This window comes from Strix aluco, unplaced genomic scaffold (genome assembly GCF_031877795.1).
Source record: "Strix aluco isolate bStrAlu1 unplaced genomic scaffold, bStrAlu1.hap1 H_1, whole genome shotgun sequence".
Classification (NCBI taxonomy): Eukaryota; Metazoa; Chordata; class Aves; order Strigiformes; family Strigidae; genus Strix; species Strix aluco.
Window position 1 is genome coordinate 208363 of NW_027436666.1, and position 17237 is coordinate 225599.

General features: G+C 36.5%; 1 protein-coding gene and 1 long non-coding RNA gene across 6 annotated transcripts in view; both read left to right on the forward strand.

Moving 5' to 3' along the window:
- Positions 1-17237, forward strand: part of LOC141919139 (RNA binding protein fox-1 homolog 1) — a 766805-nt gene that overhangs the window by 85684 nt on the left and 663884 nt on the right. The gene's annotated exons all lie outside the window — the stretch shown is intronic.
- LOC141919140 (uncharacterized) lies at positions 3639-5608 on the forward strand. Its single transcript, XR_012621883.1, has 3 exons — positions 3639-3694; positions 3808-3869; positions 5539-5608. It is a non-coding gene; the product is annotated as an uncharacterized LOC141919140 (long non-coding RNA).

Consider the following 17237-nt stretch of genomic DNA (forward strand, 5'->3'; position numbering starts at 1 on the left):
CTAGGCAGCCACTGCTTGCTTTTTTTTTTTTTTTGGTCTGGTTTATCTATTTCTGAATTATAATCACTGCATAGCAGAAAACAAAAAAGAAAATATTTTTTGTAACTATTTTCTCAGTCATTTCAGTTACATGTAACTGCGGTTATACTTCATATCGTGTTATCCTGTTAACTGTTTTTGATACAAGAAGCATGATTTCATATTTCATCACAAAGCAGACTTCATCTTAATTTGATTAGTATATTCAGATAAAAGGTACAGCACAGTTCAGCAAAATTCTGGACTGTTTCATTAATTATTTTTATTTTAATTTGGTAATTCCACTGAGATGGAAATTTCACTGGAAAGAGATTTTGGGTTGTATGTATTTCCACTGAGTTATGGAAGGCAGCTAGTCAGACCACCTTCTGCTAGGATTTTGTCATACTCTGCTGTATTTAGGTGAGGAAAATGGAGACTCATGTTGGACCCATGAGTATTGGTATTGTTGCTAGTGAGTTGTCCAAGCATAGTGTATGGAGCTCTGTAGGAAAAAAAAACCCAACCTTTTCATTTATTTATTTATTTTTTAACTTTGAGACTGTAATTCCAACTGAATATATTCTTTTCACTATGCACTGCTGGTCCTGCCACTATAGGTAGCTGGAGCAATACCTGTATCCTTCTTAGTCACCTTTTGAGGGGTTGTGAAACACTTTGAAAAGTGCTCTCTTAAAAGGATATTAGGTGTCTGTAAAATACTGCTGTTCCAGCTGAAGCTTGGACAAACTATAAACCTCTGTGGCTGCAGAAAATTACTGAGTGCTGCATAAGCTGTTCAAGTGCTGCTTTACCAAATCAAAGATACTGTGCTCAAGCACTATAAAAAAGGGAACTCCCATGGTGAGAGACAGCTTGCTACAATGGCATTCAATTCAAGGTCATACATAACATCAGACACGGTAGGGAAGAAAGCCAAATTAAGCATTTTTAGCAGTGAATATATATTGAGAAATAACATTAAGGGTGTGAAGATACTGGAAAGGAAAACAGTAAAATCCATGTAGCAGAACAGTTGTGTAAGCAAAATTATAGAAATGGGCATCAGTGTACTAAGTCACTTACATTTTGCGTATCACTAACTGAAAACACTTTCCTTACGTGATCTTGCTTTTGCATGGCTTTGCAGCATCTCAACTTTGTTATTATAGCTCTTACCTAGACAATGTTTTTTTAATAAATTGTGAATGGGAAGGTCATTAGCAGTCACAGCACTGATGTGATGATGGGAGGTGTTTGCTTTTTTCTTGGCGAAACCAACATTTGGAATTTTTGACAGACAGAATTTACATGTTTGAGATTTCTTAAATAAGACTCACTGACCCTTATACCAAGATACTCTATGTACGTACCAGTTATGTTTATCCTGTATTGATTCTTTAATAGTACAATTGATACAATTTGAAATTGTAAATGGTATCTCCTTTGCCTGTTACTGAGGAAATGTTTGTGTCTGAAAAAAAACAAAGGATTGAGATAATTTTGTCATTGGATACTGAAGCCTGAAGAAAATATTGAAGGTTTTAAACTTTAATATCATAATTATTATAATATAATATTATTATATTCTTATATTAAGTAATAAATACCATAGAGCATTTTTCAGCACAAAGTAATGTTGATTAAGGGATATGCACCATAAATTGATACTTTTTATTGTATAAAATCTTGGTAAATTAGTAAGGCATGTGCCAGTAAAGAAACACGTGCCGTTTTTAGCTTCTGAAATTAGGCAGAGATAAGAAAGTAGTCCAGTTATGGCGTGCCTGTCAGTCAGCATAGGCTTGGGTAGTTTCAAGTCTGAAAACCATGATGAAATCATCATAATTTTAATTTCACACTGAACAAGTACTGCACACTGAGCAACTACTGGTAGCCTGAAGCCCACCAAGCCATCACGCAGCACAGGAGGGCAGGAACCCTTCTCTCCAAGGAACTGAGCTCATGACTCAAGATCGTGATGTGAGTTGACGCTTGTCAATATATGTACTCTGTGACTTCTGTCCAAGTTTGGTTCCTTTGCCTGTAAGTATGTGACCTGGTGCTATCCTGAGCTACTTTCTTTGTGTTTCTTTGGAGAGTTTTAAGTCAAACCATGCTGTCTTCTAGTGAAACAGATGGAGATGCATAGATAATAATACTCCAGACCCATATAGGTTCTAGTAGCAGGTAATCAGAAAGGTTCTTAGAAGGGTATCTGCTGTTAAGAAGATTGATTCTCGGTTACTGCTTGTTTGAATGTTCTTTCTGCCCCCTCTCAAACTCTTAAACTCTTCTCATTTATAAGCATGTTAAAGTAAAGTAATGAGGTGAAATTTAGGTGACTTTTATTATTCTCTTCGTTCTCTGAGTTCATAAATAATTCATAAATAATGAAATAGTGGTTTGTGTACAGTAATTGTGTTCAGTAAAAGTGGAATCCGGAAGCATTACAAAGTTTAGCAGAGGGGCATATGTTTCAGGGTGGGAATTGAAATTTTCCTTTTTGACAGGTTTCCTTGAAACTAGATTCACACTGGCATCCAGATTTTCCTAGAAAAGAGAATGCCAGAATGCTGCAGTCAGGGCTTGTGCTCATTTTGAGCACTTGAGTAAATTGGCAGAGAAGGAGAGGCAGGTAGCCTGGAGGTGCGTGTCTCTGGCCGGGCAGTGAACTACATGGTGGTGCTGCAGGAGAAGACTGAGCATGAATGGGGCTTCTCATCTTGATAATCCCACATACTCAGTCTAAGTACTAATCGAAACTTGAGGTTCACCTTGGTAATATTGCAGTTGTTTTGCCATAATATGCTCTGTCCTGATCAATCTTCTTTGCTGGCTGGGTATCAAATGCAGAGCTGTCTCTGAGATGAGAAAGAAAGCTTTTAATTTCTTCCTATTACATCTTAATTCCTGATTGCTTGTCATTAGTTACTCTTAAACTTCTTTTAGTCACATTGTATGCCTTCCTGGTGACTGAGCTCTGGATTAACTTTTTCTGCTCCTGCACGTCATAATTCTCTGTCATGCACTTAACATTAGAAGAAACACCTCCTTCTTTCTCTTCCACCCAATGTTCCCATCACCTCCTGGAGCTAATAGAATTAAATTCTAATATTAACATTCAATTTGCAATTTTGGAGCCTTGAAACATCACCTGCTCTGCATGAAGGAATAGTTTTTGTGGTGAGGTTTGAATATGGTATATTTTCAACAGAATTCACAGGGTTTTAAATCCATTGCATTTTAAGAGGTATTTTACATCTCCAGGAGTGCTTTCATTGGAAGGTTTTCACTCTGGGATGGTCATATGCTCTTTTTTTTTTTTTTTTTTTTTTTTTTCCTCCCTAAGTGCTTACAGTGTCAATTATACATCTCAAGATAGAGGCAACTGGGCAACAAAATTTTAAAAGCAAGCCTGACTTAGAAAACAGGCACAAATACAATAAATTACATGGTTACACAGCAAAGGCATTTGTAACACTGTTGACCAAACACATCAGTTACTTGTTACTTGTTTGAATCACTTGCAGGAAGTATCCCAGTAGAACTTTTGATAGTTGGAAACAAAGGCCTGATACGAGAGGATTCAGGGGTGCAATCTGGGGAAAGCAAGAACCAATGCAAGTACAGGGGAATGGTTCTGCAGTTTATATCTTTTCCTCTCTAGCACCAGGTATGTGAGTTGTCTTTTCTTTCAAAATTTCCAGGCAATTATACTTCAACAGAAATTGAACATAATGTGCAGATGCTTAAATATTTGACATGGCACTTCCCCTTCTGCCTCAGCAGGTACTTACTGTTCTTTTGGCACTGTTTTGATGAACATGTGATGCCTTTAAAATACTCTGGTAAGCAGGATTCTTGGATATAAAATATTACTGTTGTCAAAGTATCGCTTCTGATTCGCTTGTTTGATATGCAGAAACATACGGCTAGCTACAGGAATGGACTAAATAGATACAAATGACAATGTGTCATTTTGGCCAGAGCTCAGCGAACAGAAAGAGGAAGGCAAAAGCTCATATATTTTCATGATTGTGTTTGTGTTGATAGAATTCACATATGTAAATCACTGTTGAAAAAGCGGTTTATTTCAGGGGATGCATATGTTAACAGCTCTGATATAGAATATGTGAAACATGAATCTAACCAACCAGGTCCCATCTAAACAGTTGTATCTTCCTTTCCAAGACCTGCAAAGCTTCCCATCTCAGTTTCTGTATGACAGATAAATTGAGCAGATTAAAACCAGGAATAAATAGTTAGCAACATTTACCACAAGCCTAGAGTATTTGGACAGCCACTACAAATGGAATTGAGATGTTTTAGACTGTTTTGTCACTTTAAGGCTAGATGACAAGTACTGATTATCTTTCAAAAATTGTATCTTTAATTTCTGATGGAAGCTAGGGGATGGATATACAGATTGCTGGGTAAGACTGCAGTGTCCAAGAGATAAGATTTCTAGCATTAGACTGAAAATTCTGAGTTCTTTCCCAATGTGAATAACTTTGCCAATGTCTTACCACTATTATTAATATCAATATATATCTGTATATATTCAATATATATCATAGATATATATGATCTCTTATAAATTGCGTCATGTTAGAAGATCTCCATGCTTTTTTTTTTTTTCCCAGGTAATTTCTAATCTAGATGCTCCAATCTTTCATGATCGAACAAGCACTGACACTATAAGATACGGCTTCCACCTATTCCAAGTCCTTCCCAAATAAGTCCAGAAGAGTCCTTTGCAATATATAAGACCTTTATTTCAGAGACAACTAAAGGAAAACTGGGAAAATTCTTTGAGTAAAGAAAAAGAGTGAAGTGTCTTTGTGGTTTTTTTTCTAAATAAGTAGGAGTTTCACATTTCATGAATGTGAATTATATAACAAAGGTGAATTATGTACCACAGAGCTCTGCGATTAACTTTAGCACTTTTATCTACTTTTGGTTTAGCAGGTCTTTAGGAGAAAACATTATCATGTCTTTTTTCCTCCCCCCTTAAAAACATAAAAAATAGAGGCTTATTTTCTCAGTCTTTAGGAATGCGAAGACGTTGTGCTCCTCTGTTCTACCCTATTGCTTTCAACTTCCTATTTCAGACACAGGACATCTCTCAGAAATTCTGTATCACCAACGTAATGTTGCTTTGATGATGTATTGCATGCTAAGTTGACATTGACATGAAAGGACAGTGTGAGGCTCAGGAGATTTTTTTTTTAATTATTTTTTGCTTTAAGTGTTCTAAATTTAATTACATTTAGCAACTGAGAAAGTTGATAATCTAAAAACTTGCCATTCATCCAGGATCTCCAGGATTCTTGATAAATTTTTATGTTGATGAATTGACAAGATTATATATCTCGGAATCATCTGCAAAATCAGTAAATGACACCAAAAGTAGGAGTTTGCATTGTGTAGTTATGTTTTGGGTGTGAAAGATTAAAGAAATTATTCAAATTATTTGCTTAATTTAACTTATTGCCCTGGTTCTCAACTCCTTTCCAGATAAGGTCTCAACACTGTTCCCCTAGATGATGGCTAAGAGATTGAAGAAATAAGGTTGACTGTAAATGCCCAGCTGTGTTCTCCATCTGCTTTAGGCAAGTAGTTCTCTTACATTCACTTCAGGTTTAATGAGGTTCCTTATAGACAGTGTGTGCACTAGGGATTTGCCACATCTGCACAGGGAGACACTAACAATTCACTTGGCTAGGATGGGGTTTTTTTTTCCTCCTTCTCCCTCTGCTACTTTTCCAGAGGGCAAAAAGTGCCTCTCTGATAGTGTTTCTCATCATCTCTGCATACTTCTGAATGAAACATGGTATTTTAGTGAGTAATTACTAATGATTTGTGTTTTGGATCATTCAGATATATACTAGACATAGTGGGAGAGAATCTTCCCATGTAAATCTCAACAGAAGCCAAGTATTTGATCAGAAGACCAATAATGACCAAAAGGGCCAAACGTCAGTTTTTTTGTGTTGTCCTCCTTGACCCATCTTGGTTTGGAACCAGAGCTATCCTGGATACCATATGGCACAGTTCTGCATCTCTTGATATTAAAATCTGTAGAGAGTTCTTGATCTGATAGTTTGAACATGAGATGTTCTGCCCTTTGGCCATGAGCGTTCTGCAGCTGGTGACTTCTCCTCCTCCCTCACCCCCTTCCACCTGGGATGAGATTTCAGTGTCCTCTCTGCAGTTGAAGAACCGAATATTTTGACAGCACCCCTCTCTTTCCTCAGTCTTGCCCCTTTGTGGGGCAAGAGTGAATCTCTGAGGAAAACAAAAGATCCACTTCTGGAATAGACTATACCTAGTAATCAGTTATTGTGACCCTTTTCACGTGATGCTGAATAAAAGGGTAAACAGTAAGACTTTAACCATATAAACCCACTTAGACCTGATAGTGGGTATAAGGACTTGGAAGCTCTTTTCAAATCTACAGAATTATTTTAAGTAGCTTTCCCTTAATTTCCCTGCAAGTATCTATATATACACTGTCATTCTGGTGACTATCTGCCTTGAGAGCAATACAGATACGCTGTTGGCACTTTCCCTTCCATGGAATAATGAAGATCTCAACAGCAATAATGACCCTGGGCAACAGCAATGATGACCCAGACACCTCCAACCTCCTTTTTGTTGCAGCACCAACTTGTGTAGATTTTTTTAAATATGTATAAAATCCTCTCTAAATACATACATTATCCTGTATTTTATATAAGATCCTGTATTGTAAAATATATTTATTACTCTCTGAAAGCTCTCTCTCGATTGTATTGTTCGTCTCTAATATAACTCTTGCTGTCTTTTCTTGCCCATCTTGATATTTCTATGCTTTTCATCCCTTTCCTTGGTAGTCTTTATACTCCTTCCACACAAGCAAATTCCATCGCCTTTTCTTCCTTTCTTATATGCTAGTTCTTTCTTCAAGTTGCTGTCTTTTTGCAGTGTAGTACAGAACAATCAAACCACCAAACTTTGTACTTTTTGAAGCAGGGGTGTTTGAACATTTGAAAACCCACAAAAGAAAGGCAGATCAGTAGTTCTGGCATTCTTCAAAATTGCTCTTTCATTTGAAAGGAATAGAGAAACTATGGGTGGGCAAACTGAAAGTTGTAGTGTCTGTTTAAGAATAATGAGGCAGTGAATGGCGGCAAGAAGTGTATTGGTAATGATTAGATGTGGTGAAGGCAGATTTATCCACTTAAAGGAAAAAAATGTGTTTTAAGTACAGTCTTATATTTGATAATCAGGCTACAATTCATATGCATCAGGGGATTCTCAGGAACCTCAGAGGTCTGAGCATCTGCTCTCTGGATGTGAAGTTCCCGTAGGCACCAGACTTGGTGGGGTGTGTTGCACTAAACCTGAATATGCCAGCTGAAGTTTGGAATTCAAGCTTTTGTCCTACAATCCACTTACTGCTTCCTGTTCAGTGCTTGTGATCAGCATGTTAAGTGCTTCTGTTATTTTTCCACTAGAAGCAAGTGATGTTAATAGAGTGCACGTAGCCTGATGGCATCCCTGAAAGAGTTTTCAGTGATGGTAAACTGAAATCCATGCATGGAGTACTGGCTATACAGAGCATCAGAATGGGCTTTATTTGAAGCTCACAAAAGATTTTAAGTCAGTATCTTAATCAGTTATGCTTTGCAGATTTTGCTTAAGTCTTGTTCTTTCTCACAACTCTGTAGTGTGTATAATGTGATTGTTTTTCCTAGAGTCTTAGGAAAGCTATCACATATACTTAATACTATAAATGTAATGGGCTGCATTCTTCATTCTAATTGGTGAAGCATGTGCGTTCTTAACGGCAGATAATTGTTATCAACACAGTTCATTCGTAACTCGGAAAGCCACTTCTGCCCAGCCACACAGTGCCTTTCTTCTTCAAGAATCATTAGTAGTAGTAGTCTGGGGGATTTATAATAGCAATAGCACCTCCCAAACCAAACCTTATGGCTGTTAATAGCTATTACTTTTCCTTCCAAAGTGTTTTTCTCCCCAGGCACCCTTTTGACCCAGGGCAATTAGTTAACAAGTAGTCGTTAACTGTTGATAATGATCAATTTGTCAGGGATTATTGTGCAATGATGCCATATTCTCTAGTAATTAGATAAACCCATGTTAATTGTAGGTAGTGTCAAAGACCCTTTCTTGGAGGGTCAAGCAGGCTCCCCATAAGCTGAACTGAGCAGCAGCTTTGCAAAAGCAGAGTAAATGATGGAAGGAAATAAGAACTATCTATTAAAATTATATTTTCAGAAATAGTCAAGATTTGACAGGTTTATAATTTTCAGAGATAGCTGCCCATAAAGAAAAGAAATTAATCCAGTTACAGTTTTTAAAGAAAGCAAGGAAACTTACTGGTCCTTTCTGATACCCTTTCCTAGAGAATAACAGGAAAAAAAGAAACACACAGAGACATATAAAGGTATAGACCTCAAAACCCATATTTGGGTTAAAAAGACTTCACTGTACATGCTCATGAAAAATCTCAGACTTTTTTTTTTCCAGTTCATGATGCGTCACAGAATAGATGCATAATCTCTTCCGAGAAATGTGTATAGTTGTTGATGCTTAAGAACTGAAATTGTTATATCCATATCAATTTTTACTTTCACAGACAGAAAGCTACTTCACAGTAAATTAGCTAAAATAATTTCCAGTCTCAGCAAAATGGATTACATTGGCCAAGTACTGTAACGATCTGGGCAGTTTGAATCCACAAAGAGGTTCAGGTCTGCTTGCACCTGCTCTTGAAACATGCTTTGTAGTAAGAGCAGTTTATTCTTTTTCTGTAGAACTGCGCACTTTAAAGCAAAAAAAGGTCAAGTATCTCACTGTGGCACGTGTTACATGATTTAAGGGGAACTGCAACTGAGGGCAGTGCCAGGGGAAAATGCAGAGGCTGCTGGGAAGCCAATAGAGACTTCAGTATCACTTTGTGTTTTATGTAGATGTTCTTCAAGTACAAGGATGATGGCTATTAATGAAATAAAAAATCACGCATGGGTAAACAAAAGTAGGAAAAGAAGTATGACTTGCAAGAGAAGCCTTCATATAATTGCTCAGTATTTGTTTTTACCAGAAGGTTGTTAAGGAGTTAAAGGAGTTAAATTCATCACATACCAAATCATGACAATTGCTCTCACTAATGTTCTGTTATTTACATCTGTGTGTACAGCCAGCTATCACACTGACATTTACTTTACAAAATTCATATATATTAACATACAAAAGTCAATCGTCTGCCATATATGATTTATTCCTTTGAATCTTGTGCATCTTCTATGGAGAGATTATAATACTTCTCTGGCTTGTTATTTTCTCTCTGCAATTTATCATGAGTAGTTTGAAGATTTTTTTTTTTTTTTGTAAATATATATCATGGGAACCAAAGTAAAATCATAAGGGTTTCAAGTTGATTAGGTAATACAAGAAAGGAACCTCAAGTGTATGCGTACCAGTGCACACACCTGGGAACAAACAGGAGGAACTGGAGCTCTGTGCCTAATTGGAAAGTTACGATATCATTGAATTAACTGAAACATAGTGGCAGAACTTGCATGACTGGAGGATCATGATGGGTGGCTATAGGCTGTTTTGTAAAGACGGGCAGGGAATAAGAGGAGGAGGAGTCACGCTCTATGTTAAGGAGAACCTTGAATGTGTAGAATTCAACTACGGTGATTGTGGAAGCCCTACTGAATGCCTCTGGGTCAAGATCAGAGGGGTCGTCTCCCAGGGGGATCTTACAGTAGGCATCTGCTACCGACCTCCAATTCAAGGTGATAAAGCCAATGAAGCAATATTTGGGTCACTTAATCAAGCTTCAGGTCAACAGGACATGGTTCTTATGGGTGACTTCAACTACCCAGACATTTCTTGGAAGAACAATACAGCAGCTCATGTGCCATCCATCAAGTTCCTGGAATGCGTAGAGGCCTGCTTCCTCATACAAACGTTGGATGTGCCAACCAGGAATGAGGTACTGCTGGACTTGCTACTCACAAACCAAGAAAGCCTGCTTTGTAATATCTTGGTTAACCAGATGATCCTTGAGGTCCCTTCCAACCTGGGATTCTATGATTCTTTTCCCTACTCTTCCTTTATGTTGTGTTTTGTTGTGTTTTAAAGTTGACTCTTAGTGATGAACTGTTGTCTTAGCTAATTTTAATATTAAATTTTTTATTCCAATTAATAATAATTAAAAGTTTAATTTATAATTTTTACTTTTTTCTTCCAAAACAGTAGCTGTTACAATGCTACTTGCTAGAAGAATGCTTGCAAACCAATAAGCTGATCAATATGGTTGTTTTCTAGACTACATTGAAAGGAACCAGTTTATTTACTATTTCCAGATCATGGAATATATATTTAGCTCTAAGTATATATGGCTAGTAGGTATGATTAATGCTACGATGGAGAAAACCTTTTTCATAGTGCTATTTCTTTTTAATGGAATTGGATCTCCATTTTCTAGAAAGTTTGCTCTAGCTATGTATGCAGAATTTGGAGATGGTACCAAACATTGTTTTAAAAGAAACAGAATATGAAGAATACGAGCTCTGATTCTGCAAGACTTGGTTTACTACAGTTGTAAAAACCCCCAAACAAACATGCAGAAACAGAAACCTCATTATAAGGCACTACACACTGAAGACTGAGCGTCCTTATTTTCAAATGAAAGGTAAATCAGGACTAATAGGAGACATGATGAAGTAGCATAGAACTCAACCCAGGCACTGCAGGAGCTAGACAGCCGTATTTCAATAATGATTTTTGAGTGTTTTGAGACATCTTTGCTGTATCTTTAATTTTAAGGCAGTACCTTCCTATTCCTTATTTATTATGATGAATCGTGGCTTTTGAAGCTTCATACTGGCTGAAGAATTGAGTAAGTATGGAACATGTTGGTCCAATGATTTTAATTCATTCCACCAAACCCAGTGTTGTATTTTAGTATTTACCTAGCGATAATATAAGTTTCTGAGCTTTTTACCATGTAACAAATTTTATATTATTTGTAGGTATTTAAGTGGACTGTCTGAAATGAATTTCAATATCTGAGCTGCAGACATATTAAAAAAACCCCAAACCCACAATAGGTGGAAATCAAATGTATTTTCTAAAAAGTCTCATAGTTCATATTTGAGTGACGTATTTCTGAGAATTAAAACATCTTGTTAGGGAAGTTATCACTTAAATCTCTAATTTTACTGAATTCAGAGCACTTACATTGTTATATTTAACACAGGTCTAGCAATAAATACTATGTTTCTTTAATAATTTAGGGTAATTATTTCCTTTGTATTACTGCACTGTTTTTTATCATTATTCCTTCAGGTAGTTATCACAGTATGCATACAAATAGTGAAAAATGATCTTTGTTATTCAAAGTAAAAATGTATTTCATAAGGTCTGTTTGTTGTTCAAGTGACAGTATCTTTTCAGAACGAGCAGATGTTGTTTGAACTGTGTGGTCTGCCTCGTTCTATGATGTTGATGGTAAGAGGTGAAAAGTGTTGAATAAAAATCACAAAGTTCTCAGTTTAAATGAATGTGAGAAAATGGAAACACATCATTCCAGAGCTCTAATTTGTTAAAAGAAATTTAACAAAATACTAAAGGAACTTGTGCTGTGAAAAGTAAATATGCCCGTCATACAGTGTAAGTTACATTTTCAGACTGATTAATCGTTTAACATGTTCTCTTCTAGAATAATCTACAGACAGAGAGCAGGTTAATGTGCATTTAAATACTGATACTATGTTGTAGAATTTATTGAGTGATTACTGCAATTGTGTATTTTATTGAAAAAGAAAAATATTAGAGAATTATTTTTTCAATATAGAATTATAAAATTCAGTTAGTTTCTGTTTCTCATATATTGCTTGGTTCCAAGACAATACAAATTTCTGTCTTCTGAAGAAGTGATTTTGCAGTAACTCCACATGTGGCACTCTCATCACATCCCATTGAAATATGTTCATGGAAACCATGTCCTTAGAAAAATATGAAATGAATAAACCAACAGGAAAATGTCTGCACCCTGGTTAGGTGGGGAGGGCTGGGATTTGATGTGCTTACATGAAATTCTTCTTGGGCTCCATTCAGTTTTAATACTAATCTGGCATAAAATCTGAAGAGTTTTAGGCTGTTTTCGGCAGTATTTGCCATCAAGTAAAGTATGAGGTTGAGTGGATATTTTATTATAAATGGAAAATTATTTTAACATAACATTGCAGTTGAGTGGTTGCCACTTGATAAATTCATGTCAGAACTCTTGTAGGCCATTTTAGAGTGGAATTCATCCTTTCAGCAGCAAACTGCTGAAAGAGATATAGGGTTACTTGCATTACCTTGCGAAACATAAGATGGGAAAAAGCTATCATGTTAACGTTTTAACAAGATAAAACCCCAAGTGCCCCCCACTAATTTATTGGGATCGTTGCGTATGTTAACGCTCACATGGGGAATCCAATCAGGATTCAGTCTCTGCCCAGTAGGTGAGTCTCCTTTGGAAGTGGCCTGGTGACAGCATCTTCAGCTGGAGCGGGTGAGACTCCCTCCGTGGTTGTTTTGCTGAGTTCTTATAATGCAGGTGACCAGTGGGAGAGGGAGGGAGTGCACATGGGCACAGCTCTGACACCTAACTGCCCCACAATTGTGAGACAAATCTGACTTTCATCCTCATCTCAAAACTGTTAACTTTAATTCAAGGGATCTTGCCGTTTATTCCTGCATTAAATGCTGCTTTTAAAGTTTAAGGTCAGAAAGTGATAAAAAAAGTGTGGATAGTACAAAGCCAGGAAGAGTGTTGCTGTAGAGAAAACCTGAAGGCATGTTAACTTTTAGGTATAAAACATAAATTCTTTATAGATCCCTGTCTTTGTCAGAATGTTTTCCATTGTAGAGTATTGTGTTTGTGTGCTGTCAGTGCCTGTGTTATTGATTTCTGTCAGTGTGAACTGGATTCCCAGCGAGTCTTTTTGTCCTTGTCTTTGGCACCCTTTTGTAAAGTCACTCTGGATTATTTGTTTTGTTTTAAAAGCCATGAAATATCATTTTACATGTTGACTTCCTCATTGTAAATGTAATAACTTTCTTTTTTCATTCTAATGTTAACTCTAAAAATGGTAATTTTAGGAAAAAATATGTAAACACAAGTTGAGCTGATATGCCAAAGTATTTTAAAGATGCATTTCCTCTGCTTTGTTCCATGATGTTGGTTCGTGAACTTATTTCAAGGCAGAGATAGAAAAAAGAAATGTAGTAGTGCTCACCTGCCGCAAAATTAGAATTGATTTCCCTACATGCCTGACCGGTACTAGCTTACATTTAGAAGTGGTCAAACCCCCGCATTTTTAAAAAAACGAATTTATATTATAATTGTTTGATTAGAAGTTTGTTTTAAATAATTATTGTTTCATTATATGTAAAAAATGCAGAAGGTTTAGACGATAGTTCTCCCTCGTTTGACTTGAAGCGCCTGTGCCATGTTAGAGGCTGTGTTTTAAGCAGCTCTTTCCTCTTGCTTGTTAAATGATTGTTGAAACTTCCTCATGTTTGCAGAGCACTGTTGGTCAGCTTTAGTGTAATAAAGAGCAGATTTCGGGGGGTCCTAATCTAATAGGGGTTTTTTGTGTTTATTCCTTTTTTGTATTTTGACATATATGTAATATGCAATAGTCTAGTCTGTGGTTTCTGGAGACAGCACCCTGTAATCTGTATTGCCATACGCTGTCAGGTATGACATCTGGCTGTACGTAAATCCACTATTATAACCTCTGGCCATAATTTCCAGCCTGACTATCAGTGTAGTTCTGAGGATCGATTCATCATCACTTAACTCTGCTTTTGTAAAGACAACAGGCACTTTGAAAGCTGTGCATGTGTACGTCGCTGTCTTTTGACCTTTTGCTGGGTGATGCCCATGATCTTTACTCAACAGGTACGTGTGCCATGTAATCTGTTCACAGAACGTACATGGCCAATGCAAGATGTGGCCATAGAGAAGCTGAGCTTTTCTTCCTTAGAAGCTTTCCCACTCCTTTTGCCCTCTGTAGTACAGAACAGCTGATGGTGGTCACTATAAACATTAATTATAAAGTGACTGGCAAGGGCCTAATCAAAAAAGAGATAACTCAGAACAAAGCTCCACCACCTAGATTTTTAAACCAACTGACAACAGTGTACCTTTAATTAACATGAGGGAAATAGAATAGGAAGACTTCAGTGTCAAGGGCTCTAACTGTTAAATTCTGTACACACAGTAAGTGTTAAAATGCGATAGCTGGAAGACATGTGGATAAAAAAATTTCAGTAATCATGATGGGATAAACAAAAGTCTGCACTGAATTAATGTTTCAATAAAATGCCTAAGTAACATATGTCTCAACCTGGCTAGAGTCCTAAAGTGGAAGTAAAAGACTTTAATTACATGATTGATGGGTACTTCAGGAGAGAGCTCAGAATCCACAATGACTGCAAGGTCATAAGTGCTGTCTGGTAAAGGGGAAAGGGAACTGCAGTAAGAGTGAAATAGGAACTGACCGCAGGTGACAGAGAAGGCCATCTGCACTGGAGAAGCAGTCAGCAGCACACAGAAGCTCTCTTCTAAATGGTGTTATTACCTTGTAAGAAAATTTAAGAGCTTTGTGCTTGGCTGTCCCACAAAAAATTATTCAAAATATCCAGCTGCTTCATGCAACGTTCAGGGACTATAAAAGTTTGGGGTGTTTTGCTAGTAAACCACATTGGGAAACCACAGAAAAGAGCTTGTTCTAAAAAATTAAAAAGCCCACACTATTGATTGGTGACTGTTGCTGGACTAAACTTTCCAAGGCAGTTTATAACAATTGGAAATATTTATATAGAACATATATATAATATATAGAAATGTATCGGAAATGTTAGGCGTTTTTATTGAACCATTCCTGCCAAAGCAGTGACCAGTTTTTGTGTAAGAGTGATAGCTGGTGTGTATGTAACTGTGCACCTCTGTTTGGGTATCCCTGTCACGTGTTTTGTGGTTCTGATCCTACACATGAAACCATATGGGAAAATTAATACAGCCAAATCCCGGTCATGTTCTCCTTAAGTGCACGTGAACTAGAATTTCATCTGTGATTCTTTGTAAGAATTGGGTTCAATTCTTATCACCATCGTCATCTTTTTTTTTAAGCTATGGTGCTGTAGCCTGTGCTCTCATAGACGGAGGATTTTTTTCTGTAAACTCCTTAGTTGATTGCAAGTTTATTTTAAATACTGCTTCCTATTTCCAGTAAGGTATTGATAGCATAGCCTTTCTTTTTTTGCTTCTTAATTTTTAATATCTCAGTCTTTCTGTGGCTGTTAACGATGTAAGCCCTTTCTAGATATTGCTGTCCCATTCAGTTTTCTTCTATGATAGTCTTTGTGGCACAGCTTGATATGAAAAGAAGAAAATACTATACTTTTCAAAATATTTTTCTTCTGTATCTTGTGGCAGGTCATTGAATATTTGCTGTTAGGAAAAAATTAGATGTCTGAGGTGAATGTACAGAATCTAGGTTAAATAATGATTACTTGTCCCAGTTTAAATTGTGTCCCAGATTTGAACATTATGTTATATAGTCAAATCGTATAAATTAATGGTGAATCTGTTTCAGAGCTGATTTTTAGTTTCCCCTGAGATGATAACCTATTAAATTATTTTGATCTTCTACAGTTTCATCCATTTCTGTCTTTGTTTTTAGAATTCACTTTTGTTTCCAATGTCTACAGGCAAAAAACAGGTAGAAATGTTACTTTGCTTAGGGAAAATATAGTTTTTCTGAATAATTGAGTAATTTGAATTATGTTAATGTTCATAGCAGTATAATATAGCTTATTAAGTAGGATTGGGTAATTGGAAATGTTACTTTCTGGGTCACCACTTCAGAAATGCCTACATGCAAAAGTAGCTTGTGTTTTTCACAATTATTATCACTGTTATTCTCAAATAAAGGCTAAGATAAAAATGGGCCAAAGATCCAGGCTGCCTTCTCACCATTCAGTGTAATGTATCTAACTGAGGTATGGGAAGCACTGTCAGTGCAGTGTTTACCTGTTCTACAATATCAATTTGCAGGACTCTCAGAAGCGTACATAAATAATGTATTGCCAAATAAAAACACCCCTGCTCTGGAAAACATGAAGTCAATTTTAGTAATTTTCTGTACGTCAAGTATAATGCGTTTTGTTAGAATAACCTTAACTAATATTTTTATTTTAATGAGACAGGTTGATAAAAATTTCCCAGAAAGATATTTAAGTTTAAGGTCATAAAGGTACTCAGTATCACTGTGTTGTTGAACCAGTTTGTATCTCAGTTCTAATTTCCATTTAATTTTTATTTTATTTATTCTGGTTTGTTTTTATTTTTTGTAGACCAATCACTATGGCTCTGAGCCTTATTCTTTCTTCCATACTTTGCCTCATCTTTTACATACATACTAGCTTAAACTCTTATGAAATCCAGATAATTTCATAATACATAACTACATCACATTTACATAAGCTTAAAGCAATAATACTCCAAGTAACTGGGATGTGGACAAAGGGAGGAAATAAGGTGATATAAGGAAGAGGTGAAAAGGAGCAGAGGAGTCATATGAGAGTATAAAGCCTTCTTGGTTTTGTTTTGAACAAGCAGCAAGGGAAAGAGATCTGAAAGTTTTTCTGAACCTTCAAAGCTGCTGAGAGCAGAGGTGGCTTCAGAAGGCTTAAGCCACCAGCTTTGGATGCCATGTGGTTCCCTGAACAAGTAGAATGACAATACTCTCTTGGCACTCAGCCTTGGATTACAGTTGCTTTACACTCCATGACCAGTATTCAGGTGACATACATCTTCCTGTTTTCTAGAGAGCTTTGTAACTAGATGTTCAGTGTAAGCGTAGAGTCTCGGGCTTTTTAGTAGAGATATATTTCAGTGTATTGGATATACTAGTGACAGTAGTAGAAGAATTCTAATCAGTGGCCTGATGTCATAATGAAATTAATTGCAATTGCATTTATACATTTGTGCATTTTGAGCAACAGTCAAATAGTTCTTTAAAATAAGCTTTGTTTGTCGAAGAGGTGCACCATTCAATGCAGTGTCTTGGAAAGAACTGTAACTAACTATAATAGAAAATTAGTTTGAGTGCAGTGAAAAAAAAAAAAGCTTTTCC